This window comes from Alexandromys fortis, unplaced genomic scaffold (assembly GCF_014885135.2).
Source record: "Alexandromys fortis isolate MF-2015 unplaced genomic scaffold, M_Fortis_MF-2015_v1.1 scaffold_26, whole genome shotgun sequence".
Lineage (NCBI taxonomy): Eukaryota > Metazoa > Chordata > Mammalia > Rodentia > Cricetidae > Alexandromys > Alexandromys fortis.
In genome coordinates, this window is record NW_026067894.1 from 9,122,133 (window position 1) to 9,134,800 (window position 12,668).

The window sequence follows — 12,668 nt, forward strand, 5'->3', positions numbered from 1 at the left end:
TTTTTTTTTTTTTTTTTTTTTTTTTTTTTTTGAGACAAGGTCTCTGTAAGTAGTCCAGGCTGGCCTCCAATTCACAACCTTCCTGCCTCAGTCCCCCAAGTACTGAGATGCTATGGAAATACCTCCAGTCCACTTTATTTATTTATTTATTTTTTTAGTACAACTCATGAGCTCCAGGACTGTGACAAGACAAAGGGGCTGCAGTAGGAACATCACATTGTGGGATAATGATTAGGATGTGATTATCTCAGTGGGAAGAGACTAATGGAGCACAAGGTTGATCTGCTCACATCTCTTTTGGTGTCAGCTATCCAAGTCTAGAAATAAGCCTGTTCTCTTCCTAGTACAAGGATGGACTCCTAAGAGAGACTTTCTTGAGATGCTTTTGGGCAAAAGGGGAACCAGGCGTTTCCTGATTTTACTGTATCTCAAGTGCCTTCAGCTCCAAATAATCTGCTAAAACGACGTTCCCAGCACCCGCATTAAGTGGTTCACAACCGCCTGTAGCGCCCTCTTCTGGCCTCCACAGGCATCCACACACATGTGGCATGCCTTCACACAAACACACACGTACAAATAACTTTAAAAATAAAAGAAGTTTTGAAGTAGCTGGGTGTGGTGGTGCACGCCTTTAATTCTAGCACTTGGGAGGCAGAGGCAGGTGGATCTCTGAGTTCAAAATCAACCTGGTCTGCAGAGTGAGTGCCAGGATAGCCAGGGATATACAGAAAACCCAAGTCAAATATGTATATGCGGACAGGCACCAAAGCTACAGAGAAACCCTGTCTCAAAAAAACAAAACAAACAAACAACAAAAAAAAAAAGTATGTGCATCTGAATGCAGATGCCAGGAAAGACCAGAAGAGGGCACCATATCCCCTAGAACTGGAGTTACAAGGTGTGAGCCACCAGGTAGGTTCTGGGAACTGAACAGTCAGTGTTCTTTGTTCTTTTTGTTTGTTTATTTGAGCTTGTTGGTTGGTTGGTTGGTTGGTTGGTTGGTTGGTTGGTTGGTTTTTGTTTTGTTTTGTTTTTAAGACAGGGTTTTTCTCTTTGTAGCCCTGGCTGTCCTGAAACTAGCTCTGTTAGACCAGGCTGGCCTTGAACTCACAGAGATCCTCCTGTCTCTGCCTCTTGAGTGCTGTGATTAAAAGCGTGCACCACCACTGTCTGGCTTTGTTTCTTAACCTTGTAACAGATAGCGTGGTGGGCCTCCCAGACTCATCCTTAGACCAATCCCTGGGGTCTGTGAATGCTGATCTGGGTTGACCTGTTTCAGACCCTCTGCCCACTGTTGGAATTTGGGGTCAAAAGCACAGAGCCTGAAAGTGGATGAAGCCTTCCTGTAAGAACACGTGCTTAAGAACTGCAGGTGGTGGCCAGGCGGTGGTGGCGCACGCCTTTAATCCCAGCGCTCGGGAGGCAGAGGCAGGCGGATCTCTGTGAGTTCGAGACCAGCCTGGTCTACAAGAGCTAGTTCCAGGAGAGGCTCCAAAGTTAAAGAGAAACCCTGTCTTGAACTCCCCCTCCCCCCAAAAAAGAACTGCAGCAGGGCAAGGGTCCACAGTCCTAGTTTCATGTCGTCCTCTGAGAGGACAGGAGGGAAGTATGAGAGGAAAGGCTGCTCTGTGCCTCCCAAAGTGGGACAGAGCCTAGGTCAGAGAGGCCATGGGAGAGAGACCCTGTCCAGATCTGACCATGAAGGGTGTCTGGAGACACACTGGAGGGGCACTTGGCTCAGTCTGGGAGGATAAATCAAGGAAGGCCTTCTGAGGCCAAAAGCACCCCGGAGATTGCCAAGGCAATAAAAGAGATGGTTACATAAGCAGGGAAAGCCGGACTTTCAGCTTTGATGTCACTCTTTCCACACTGGGGACTTTCTCACCTTTCTCACATTATCAGCTCTGCCATGCCATAAACCTCAGTTTTATTCACCGTGGGAGTTTCCAGAAACATTGTCACACTGGTTGGGACAGTGGGAGACAGCAACACTCTCTCTATGACTTCCCCTCTCGGGAGGAAGAGCTATCTTTTTTTTTCCATGTTCAGTATGTGGGTTCGGGTATGTGTCACACATGTGGAGGCCCGGGGCTGGTGTCCTAATCTTCGCTCTTCCATTTTATTCACTGAGGCAGGGTCTCTCGATCAATCCCAGAATTCCCTGATGTGGTTAGTCTTGCTAGCCAGCTTGCTCTGAGGATCCTATCTCTGCCTTCTAAGGCTAGAAGGATGGCCTCACCTACTGGGATTTGTATGGGTTTCTGGGGATCTAAATTCCACTCCTAACGATTATATGGCAAACACTGTAATGACTGAGCCTTCTCCCAGCACTAAGTTATCTTATTTATAAAAATGAAGCGAGTACATTGATGCAAGGATGGTTGTACATCTCTGTGACTGGAATACATTGAAATGTATGCTTTAATGTGTCAATTATATTTTATACAAACTGTGTATCAATAAAACTACTTTAAAAAAAAAGATAGTAGGGCCGGAGAGATGGCTCAGAGGTTAAAAGCACTGGCTGCTCTTCCAGAGGTCCTGAGTTCAATTCCCAGCTCACGACCAATCTATAATGCCATCTGGTGTCCTCCTCTGGCCTGCAGGCATACATGGAGGCAGAACAGTGTGTACATAATAAATAAAGAAAGAAATTATTTTTTAAAAAAAGATAGTAGATATGCTGGGGGGTGCAGCGCACTTGCTTAACATGTAGGAGATCCTGTGCGCGAGGTGAAGAAGGAAGTGTAGTCTAGGGTCATAGGGCTGTCGCAATCAAGGCTCTCCTATTTTTACAGTTACAGAACACATTGCTTTATTTTACTAAACTTAGTTATTACTCATTGGAAGAGGAGAATTAAATTTTTTATCACATTTATTTCTTTAGTGTGCTTCTGTGTGCCCACCTATGTTAACGTATGTGGAAGTTCTTTCATGATGAACTTCAGATCCTCCTGCCTCTACCTCCTGAGTGCTGGACCCACATCTGGTCTATGACGTTTTAGAGATCCCAGGGCTTCGTGGGTGCTAGGCAAGCACTCTACCAACTACAGCTACTCTTGCTATCCCCTGAGACTGCGATTCCTGTCCTCACCCTACCTCTATCATTAGCTCTCACTCCATCTTCTCATCTGTTAAATGAGGCCAAAGAGAAGTACATCCCTGGATAGTTGAGACTTTAAGATTGCATTGGAACTTAGAAAATTTTAAGAATTATTCCTGACACATAGGGCAATAAATAGTAGTTCATTTTTATTTCTTTTATACCCTGGATACTGTTTGAGCTCTCCTGCTCAAGATGTAACTGCCCACTGAAACCTAGTACTGAACCCCACTGCCCAGGACCAAGCCCTGCCCTCAAGGTGGTACACAATTGGGGGCACCCTAACAACCCACGCTCTCTTTCCCACAGAGGTGGGCCCTAGAAGTCTCCATCCATTGCTAAATGTACCAGAGTAAATGCCCAACCAAGTCAGGCCAGTTAATTTCTCCTCCCCACGAACCTAGAATTCACTTTCCGGGATTGTCAACAGGTCGAGGGGAGCTGGCAGGTGACACTCCTGAGGCTGGGGCAGCCTTTTGTGCCACATGGCTGTGCAGCTCTCAAGAGATTTTTACCTCGGATCTTGGTCTTCATCCGTTTTCTCTTGTCATCACAAAATATCTGAGCAGGGGCTGGAGAGGTGGCTTTGGGGTTAAGAGCACTAGCTGTTCTTGCAGAGGACCCAAGTTCAGTTCCCCGTGCCCCGCTCAAGTGACTAACAACAGCCTATAACTCCAGATCTACAGAACCCAGTGTCCTCTTTTAGCCTCCGTGGGCATCTGCACACATGTTCACATGCTCATACGCACACACGTGTGTCAAAATAAGATCAATCTTTCAGAAGGAATTTCTGAGTGTAAGTATTTATAAAGACAGATCATTTAGCCCACAGGTTGGAAGGTCAGAAGTCTACATCAGTTGGCCCATGAGCCTCCAACAAAGGCTCCCCTTGACTTAGCCGGTTCAGGACGAGAGGAAGAGGGAGAAATCACATGATGAGATTTATATGATCTCCCTTTCCCCCACTTTTTCATGTGTTTAATCTTAGAGACAGGATCACTGTAGCTCAGACTGGCCTCAAATTCATTGTATAACCTTGAATTTGGGTTCTCCCGTCTTTACCACCATAGTGCTGGGATTACAGGCATTCACCACCGTATCTGGTACATGGAAGACTAGGAATCACATCCAGGGCTCCACGCGTGTTAGGCACACACTCTGCCAACTGAGCCACATTCCCCAGACCTGGTTGATAAACATCAAAGATGATCATTATTCAATAACGTATGGAACTAATTTTACTAGTTCTCAAGTGTTTTTATTATTATACATACAGTATTCTATCTGCATGTATGCCTACATGCCAGAAGAGGGTACCAGATCTCATTACAAATGGCTGTGAGCCACCATGTGGTTGCTGGGAATTGAACTCGGGACCTCTGGAAGAACAGCCAGTGCTCGTAACCTCTGAGCCATTGCTCCAGCTCATTTTTACTAATTCTTATACCTATTAATTTATCATTGTTATTTTTTGAGACATAGTTTCTCTGTGTAGCCCTAGCTACCCTGGAACTTACTAGACCAGGATGGCCTCAAATCCACAGAGATCTACTTGCCTCTGCCTCCTGAGTCTGGGACTAAAGGTGCATGCCACCGCTGCTCAACTAGAGACTGGGCTTGCTCTTTAATAGCAATTCATTCTCTCAAAAATCAACAAGAGGGGCTTGAGAGATGGCTCAGGGGTTAGGAGTACTTGTTGCTTTAGCAGAACATCTGGGTCCAATTTCCAGCACCCACATGGCTCTCAACCATCTCTAACTCCAGTTCCAGGATATCCACTGCCCTCTTCTGCCCTCCACAGGTACCAAGCATTCACATGGTACACATCAATATGGGCAGACAAAGCACTACACATAAAATAAAATCAATAAATCTGATTTAAAAAATCAGCCAGATAGTAGTGCTACATGCACTACTATCCTAGCACCCAGGAGTCAGAGGCAGGCAAGTCTGTGAGTTCCAGGCTAGCCTGGTCTATAAGAGCTAGTTTCAGGACAATCACCAAAGCTGCACAGAAAAACTCTGTCATGAAAAAAAAAAACCAACTAAATAAATAAATCAAATCTTTAAAAAAAACAACAACCAGAATCCCATAAAAACTATATCAATCTTTTCCCAGGGCTGCTGTAGGATAATGCTCTTATACACTGTAATGATTTATCATTCACATTGGTTTAATAAAACCAATTGGAATGTAACCAGGCAGGAAGTGCAGGCAGAGTGACCAGACTAGGAGAATTCTGGGAAGAGGAAAGGAAGACTTGGTAATCATACAGAAGCAGAGGGAGCAAGATGAGAATGCCTTACTGAGAAAAGGTACCAAGCCACATGGCTAAAAATAGATGAGAATTATGGGTTAATTTAAGTTGTAAGAGCTAGTTAATAATAAGCCTGAGCTAAACTGGGAGGTGGTAGTGCATTCCTTTAATCCCAGCACTCGGGAGGCAGAGGCAGGCAGATCTCTGTGAGTTTGAGACCAACCTGGTCTACAAAAGCTAGTTCTAGGACAGGCTCCAAAGCTACAGAGAAACCCTGTCTCAAAACAAACAAACAAACAAACAAAAAGCCTGAGCTAATAGATCAAATAGTTTATAATTAATATGTCTCTATACGTTTCTTGGGGACTGAATGGCTACAGGACTGGGTGGCACAGAAACCTCCATCTACACAGGGCGGTGTCCCCAGTGATCCAAACAGCTCTCATTAGACCCTTCCTCTAAGACATTCCCAGCTCTTACACTCAGCACACTGGAGACCAGGCCTCCAGGTCACAAGCTTTTAGGAGACAAACAGAGCAGATCCTAAAGCACTTCCCATTCATTCAAAAAATGTATTGCATATCTTCTCCTGTGCAAGATCAAGACAGAGCAGTGCATAAAAGATATGAACCCCTGTTCTCATGAAACCTACAGTCTAGCGAGAAAAAGGGCACTAAAGAGGAAAAGAGAAGTCACAATTGCAAGACAGGTGTGGTGGTGCGGTCTGTAATCCCAGGACTTGGGGGGCAAAGCAGGAGGATTATCAGAAGCTGAAGGCTAGCCTGAGCTATACGGCAAGACCCTGTCTCCCGAAACAACTACAGAGTATTATTATTATTATTATTATTTTGCTTTTCAAGACAGGGTTTCTCTGTAGCTTTGGATCCTGTTCTGGAGCTAGATCTTGTAGACCAGGATGGACTCAAACTCACAGAGATCTGCCTGTCTCTGCTTCCCAAATGCTGGAATTAAAGCCATGCACCACCACCACCCAGGAAAATTTAATGTAATTTATTTTTATTTTATGTATAGGTGCTCTGCATGTACACCTGCAGGCCGGAAGAGAGCATCAGATCTCATTACAGATGGTTGTGAGCAACCACGTGGTTGCTGGGAATTGAACTAGGGACCTCTGGAAGAGCAGCCAGTGCTCTTAACCCCTAAGCCATCTCTCCAGCCCTAGGCAAATTATTACTATAATTATTTCAGGAAATAAGGACTGCCATAAATGTTTTTTTGTTGTTGTTGTTTTTGTTGTTGTTTTGTTGGTTTTTTTTTTTTTTTTTTTTTTTTTTTTTTTTTTTTTGTTTTTTGGTTTTTTTTTTTTTTTTTGGTTTTTCGAGACAGGGTTTCTCTGTGGCTTTAGAGCCTGTCCTGGCACTAGCTCTTGTAGACCAGGCTGGCCTCGAACTCACAGAGATCCGCCTGCCTCTGCCTCCCGAGTGCTGGGATTAAAGGCGTGCGCCACCATCGCCCAGCTGCCATAAATGATTTAAAAAACAGAGCGAGGAGACAGGTGGTTGAAAGGTCAGTACTTTCTTTGTTAGAAGGAGGCGCTTGTTTATCTTATTCAGTACACCATGATGAGGTGAGCTGGCTTGGCATTAGGAAGAATGCCCAGTCTGCATTTGTTTTCCAGTAGCGGAGGGGTTTTCAGATGTGTGTTGAGGTGTGGCTTTCCTGAGTAATTAAGAGCATTCCTGGGGCAGAGAGGATGATCACATGATCCCTGAGGTGGAATGAGGTTCTATATTCACAAACTGCAAGAAAGGAGCCTCAACCTTTGGGTGGAAAAAGGGAGGGAGAGACTGATGGATAGAGGAAGGGAGGAAACTCAGCAGCAAGCAGATCTCCATGAGGTTTGGTGAGGAATCTGGAAAGATTCAGGGGTCCCCTGAGAAATCCCCGAGGGGTTTTGTACAGGAACCCAGCAGAGGACCACAGCATTATTAGATCACTGTGAGCAGGGCGCGCGGGGTCAGACCTGTAATTCTGGTACTCGGGAAGCTGGGTCAGGAAGATAGAAAGTTGAGGGTCTGAGCCCAGCGTGGGCTATGACCAGGCAACAAAGACAAGAGCCTGTCTGAAAAAACCAAAAAGAATCAATTCAAACAAAAGATCACTCTGTCACTGTGTGAATGTGGGTGCCAGGGCTGGGGAAGGGGGGAAGCCAAGAGGATGTCCCACAGGTCAGGCCAGCTGCAGCAGCAGCAGCAGTCAGGGCCGGGCTGTTGAAGGGGACAGTGAGGAAGAGTGGGAGTCTGGATCTATTTTCACAGTTCCAGTTCCTGGTTCTGGTTCCTCATAAAATCAATCTGCTTGGTCTTGGCCCTGAGTTCACCCATATTCCCCCCTTTATCTTCTTCCTCCTCTCACTGCACCCCGTTTCCTTTCTGCTTAAGTAAGCGAATGTGTAAGAAGGGGTCGGTGATTTGCACCTACCCCACTCTGACAGTGAGACATGGCAGCTCGCTTGCCCGCTCTTATGCGCCACTCCCCCTTTCATCTGCCCCAGGAGGAGTCAGGGACGAGTTTTATCTTGCCAGTAAGACACACAGGAATGATAATCTGAGGGAAACCTTCTTTCAGGGAACTTCTGAAGGGAATTTACTTTATGGTGTGGGAAGGATGTCGAGGATGTGCCCAGAGATGTCTGCACCCCAGATAAAAAGCGCAGGTAACACAAGCACTGGCGTGTGTAGTTTATGCGCCAGGCTTTGTCTTAAAGGGCTAGCACGTATTAGCTCATTTAAGCCTTGGGGAGGCAGTAAGATGTAGGCTGCCATTGTCCCTATTTTTACAGATAAGAATCACAAAACTAAGGCTGGGGCTTAGCTCGGGATTGATGATAGTCTAGAACGGATGAGACCCTGGGTTGGACCCCCGCCAACAACAACACACACAAGAACAAAACTCACAAAATGAGTGGGATATGTGCAGGGGAGCCCAGCCGTTCTGACTTCACTCTCTCAGCCGGTGTTGTTTCCTGAGACCCTGATGAAATCAGGCTAGACTGGACTCTAAGCTACTCCGTGTTGTATAAAACAGGGGTTATGCCTTGCCCTAGGAGTCTCCTTTTTTTTTTTTTTTCAAGCAGCTTTTGACTCTGCTTCAAGAGAAAAGGATGATATGGCTGGGTGGACCCAGAATCATCTGCCAGGCACCACCCCTCCAGTCCAGACTGGTAAACTACTTTTTCCTAAGAATAGATAGGGCGAACTGACGCCATGGGGAAAAACGATTGGATTAAAACCATATTAGGAGGGAACTGGAACAGTGGCCCAGTGGTTAAGAATTTGTCCTTTTCTTGGAGTTCAGTTCCCAACCCCATGTCAGGAAGCTCACCGCCAGTTATCCCAGCTGCAGGGGGACTCGATGCCTCTGTCCTCTGCAGACACCTGTGCCCATGTTCGCCTATCCCCATACAGACACGCACACACGCAATTAAAAATAAAATAACATGCTAGGTGGTGGTGGCTCATGATTTTAATCCCAGCACTCGGGAGGCAGAGGCAGGCGGATCTCTGTGAGTTCAAGGCCAGCCTGGTCTACAGAGTCAGTTCCAGGACAGACAAGGCTACACACAGAGAAACCCTGTCTTGAAAAAACCATAGGTAGATAGATAGATAAAATAATTCTTTTTTAAAATATTTATTTATTATGTATACAATATTCTATCTGTGTGTATGCCTGCAGTCCAGAAGAGGGCACCAGACCACATTACAGACAGCTGTGAGTTGTCCTGTGGGTGCTGGGAATCAAACCCAGGACCTTTGGAAGAGCAGGCAATGCTCTTAACCTCTGAGCCATCTCTTCAGGCCCTGATAAAATAATTCTTAAAAATATAAGGGAATCAAGCCCAAGAATGTAGTGGATACATCAGTCCAAGACAAGGGTGTGCCTCCTTCCTTTGGACTTTATAGTGGGACTGATGGATCTGACAAGCAATGGCATGGTCCCACACCGGCTCATCATCTGATACTTGACATGTGCACCAAGAACCAGGCAGGGGCTGGAGAGATGGCTCAAGCAGTTAAGAGCACTTGACTGTTCTTCCAAAGGTCCTGGGTTTGATTCCCAGCACCCACAAGGCAACTCACAACTGTCTGTAACTCCAGTTCCAGGGTATTCAACACCCTCGTACAAACATACATGCAGGTAAAACCCCAATGTACATTAAATAAATAAATCAGAAGAAGAAGAAGAAGAAGAAGAAGAAGAAGAAGAAGAAGAAGAAGAAGAAGAAGAAGAAACAGGATTCCAGGATTCCAACTGTCTCTGGAGCTTCAGCTCTGCCGTTGATGCACCCCCTCCACTCAACTGCCTGCCTATCCGTTTCCCTATCTGGACCTAGACCTGAACCCACTCTTTTTGCTCGCAGACCCCACTTCAGTCTTTCTCCTTTCAACTCAACTCTGCAGCTTTGCTCTCCCATTCTGACACCAGTGGCTCCAGAAGCGGCTCCCTCCAGGCGCTGCTCTGGTTCGTATCTATCATTACAGACTCCTAGGTCCACCTTGGAGCCCCTTGAGCTCTGCTGCAGCCTCTTGAACTTGTTCTCATCCTGTGACCCACTGGAATGCAGAGAGGTCTAGAGCTGTATTTAATTCATGCTGTGCAGGGTGTGCTACGAAAGTTAATATTAGAAATTAAGACGGGCATAAAAGAACCTGCATTCTTCTTGTTCAGATTACTGTTGCAGGCAAGATTCTATGACAAGTTTCGGGCACTGAAACTGCTAAACTTGTTGGCAGTGGTGACACCCGCCTTTAAACCTAGCACTTGAGAGATAGAGGCTGACAGATCTCTGAGTTTGAGGCCAGCCTGGTCTATGGAGCAAGTTCCAGGACAGCCAGAGCTGCACAGAGAAATCCTGTTTCAAACAAAATAAATAGACAAAAAATAAGAAAAGGAATCGCAGGGGCTGGAGAGATGGCTCAGTGGTTAAGAGCATTGCCTGCTCTTCCAAAGGTCCTGAGTTCAATTCCCAGCAACCACATGGTGGCTCACAACCATCCATAATGGGGTCTGGTGCCCTCTTCTGGCCTGCAGGCTTACACACAGATAGAACACTGTATACATAACAAATAAATAAAATATTAAAAAAAAAAGAAAAGGAATCGCTGAACTTTATGAACTTGTTATTTAACACACTCTAACATCATGGAAAGATGCTGATGTGTTTGTCTAGGTTTCTGGCAGAGCGTACTCACGACACAGTATTTTGTTAGTCCAGGCTGGTCTTGAACTTGCTAGGTAGCCGAGGATGACCTTGAACTTCTGATCCTCTTGTCTCTACCTCCCAAGGTCTGGCATCACAGCCACAACTTGTGCCACTAGATGCAAGTGGATCTTAGTGAGTTCGAAGCCAGCCTGGTCTACAGAATGAGTTCTAGGACAGGCTCCAAAGCTAGAGAAACCCTGTCCCAAAAACTAACTAACTAAATAAATAAATAAAAGCATTCTACCAGCTGAGCTACATCCTCAGGCCAGGCCAGGGTTTGAATGTAAGGTACACTAATGGTACTTTATTGAACAGGACTTATTCACTGAGGTAAGCTTAGCATCAATGCCTCTACCACCTTAAGGCAGATATTGTCACCTACGGTTGTATCCTTTTTATAGAAGAAAGCAGACACAGGGAGGTGGCATAGCTTGACTCACATGCCAAGCAAGTAAGAGGAGAGTCAACTTTGGAACCCCAAGCTCCACCCTGTGCTGATGATGATACTTTACTCAGGGTGAAGAAACAGATGGCTAAGAGGAAATCCCTTGAAGTAGAGTCCAACAGAGGCTCGGGAGCTCCATAGATCCACTCTTGGCTGGAAAAGCAAAAGTCTGGCAGTAACCAGAAAAGCTTCCCTTATAATACAGGTCCTTCCCTTATAATACAGGTCCTTCCCTTATAATACAGGTCCTTTCCTTATATAGGAAAATATAATATAATATAATATTTTCCTATATAATATAGGATGCCAAGCAGAAAGAGAAGGGTGTTTGAGTCCATCTTCTGTTGCGACATAAAACCCAGAATCAGGAATGTAGCTTAAGGGTAAACGTTCACCTAGCTTGTATGAGGCCCTAGGTTAAAATCCTAACAGAGCAAGAATAAAAATTCCAGAGATGAGAGCCTGGCTTGTTAATATATGTCTTAATCCCAGTACTCACAGGCAGAAGCAGGAGGATTGCCACAAGTTCAAGGCCAGCATGGTCTACATAGTGAGTTCTGGGCCAGTCCATGCTGGAAAACCTTGTCTCAAAAATCCAAAAATAAAAATCTAAGTCTGGATCCTTTCTACAGAAAGAAGTTTGTTGTTTAGCTCTTGGTTCTAGTGAGTAGATGCTCCGCCATTGTGTTGCTGTCTGTCAAAACCTCCCGATTCCCAGCTATGTCATAACAAGGTGGGGAAGTAGGAAGGAAAATCCATTACATGCTGTGGGACAATGGTTTTGAACGTTGTAAAGATTTGTCACTTGTATTTTAATAAAATGCTGATTGGTCAGTAGCCAGGCAGGAAGCAGATGCGGAGCAACAAGAACAGGAGAATTCTGGGAAGAGGAAAGACTCAGTCTGCAGTTGTCACCCAATCATGAAGGAAGCAAGATGAGAATGCCTCACTGAACAAGCCACGTGGCTAACATAGATAAGAATTATGGGCTAATTTAAGATATAAGAATTAGTTAAGGGGGCTGGAGAGATGGCTCAGTGGTTAAGAGCATTGCCTGCTCTTCCAAAGGTCCTGAGTTCAATTCCCAGCAACCACATGGTGGCTCACAACCATCTGTAATGAGACCTGCAGGAAGAATACTGTATACATAATAAAAACAAATAAATATTTAAAAAAAAGAATTAGTTAATAAGACTCCTGAGCTAATAGGCCAATCAGTTTTTTGATTAATGTAGGCCTTTGTGTGTTTCTTTGGGACTGAAAGGCTGCGGGACTGCTCAGGACAGAAACCTCAGTCAACAGTCACATGGACAAGTGATTGCATGTGCTGAATGGACCATGCTCTAGTGGTGGCTTCATATTATAAAGGCCAGCTCTCGTGAGAACTAACCAACTCACCAGGAGAATGGACAGAATGGACTCCCTCCCACAAGCCAAAATTAACCTATTTGTGATTGCGGAGTCCCAGCCACTAAGGCCATACCTTCAAGGCCTTAACACCAACCATCCTCAGGTTGGTTATGAGCTTTCCAGATATAAATTTTGGGGGGACAAACTTTATCCATACCTTAGCCAGGAAGAGGAAGCTATAGACAGGATACAGTTAGTTTCAATGGTTCAGTTTCTTGGTTTTCACCC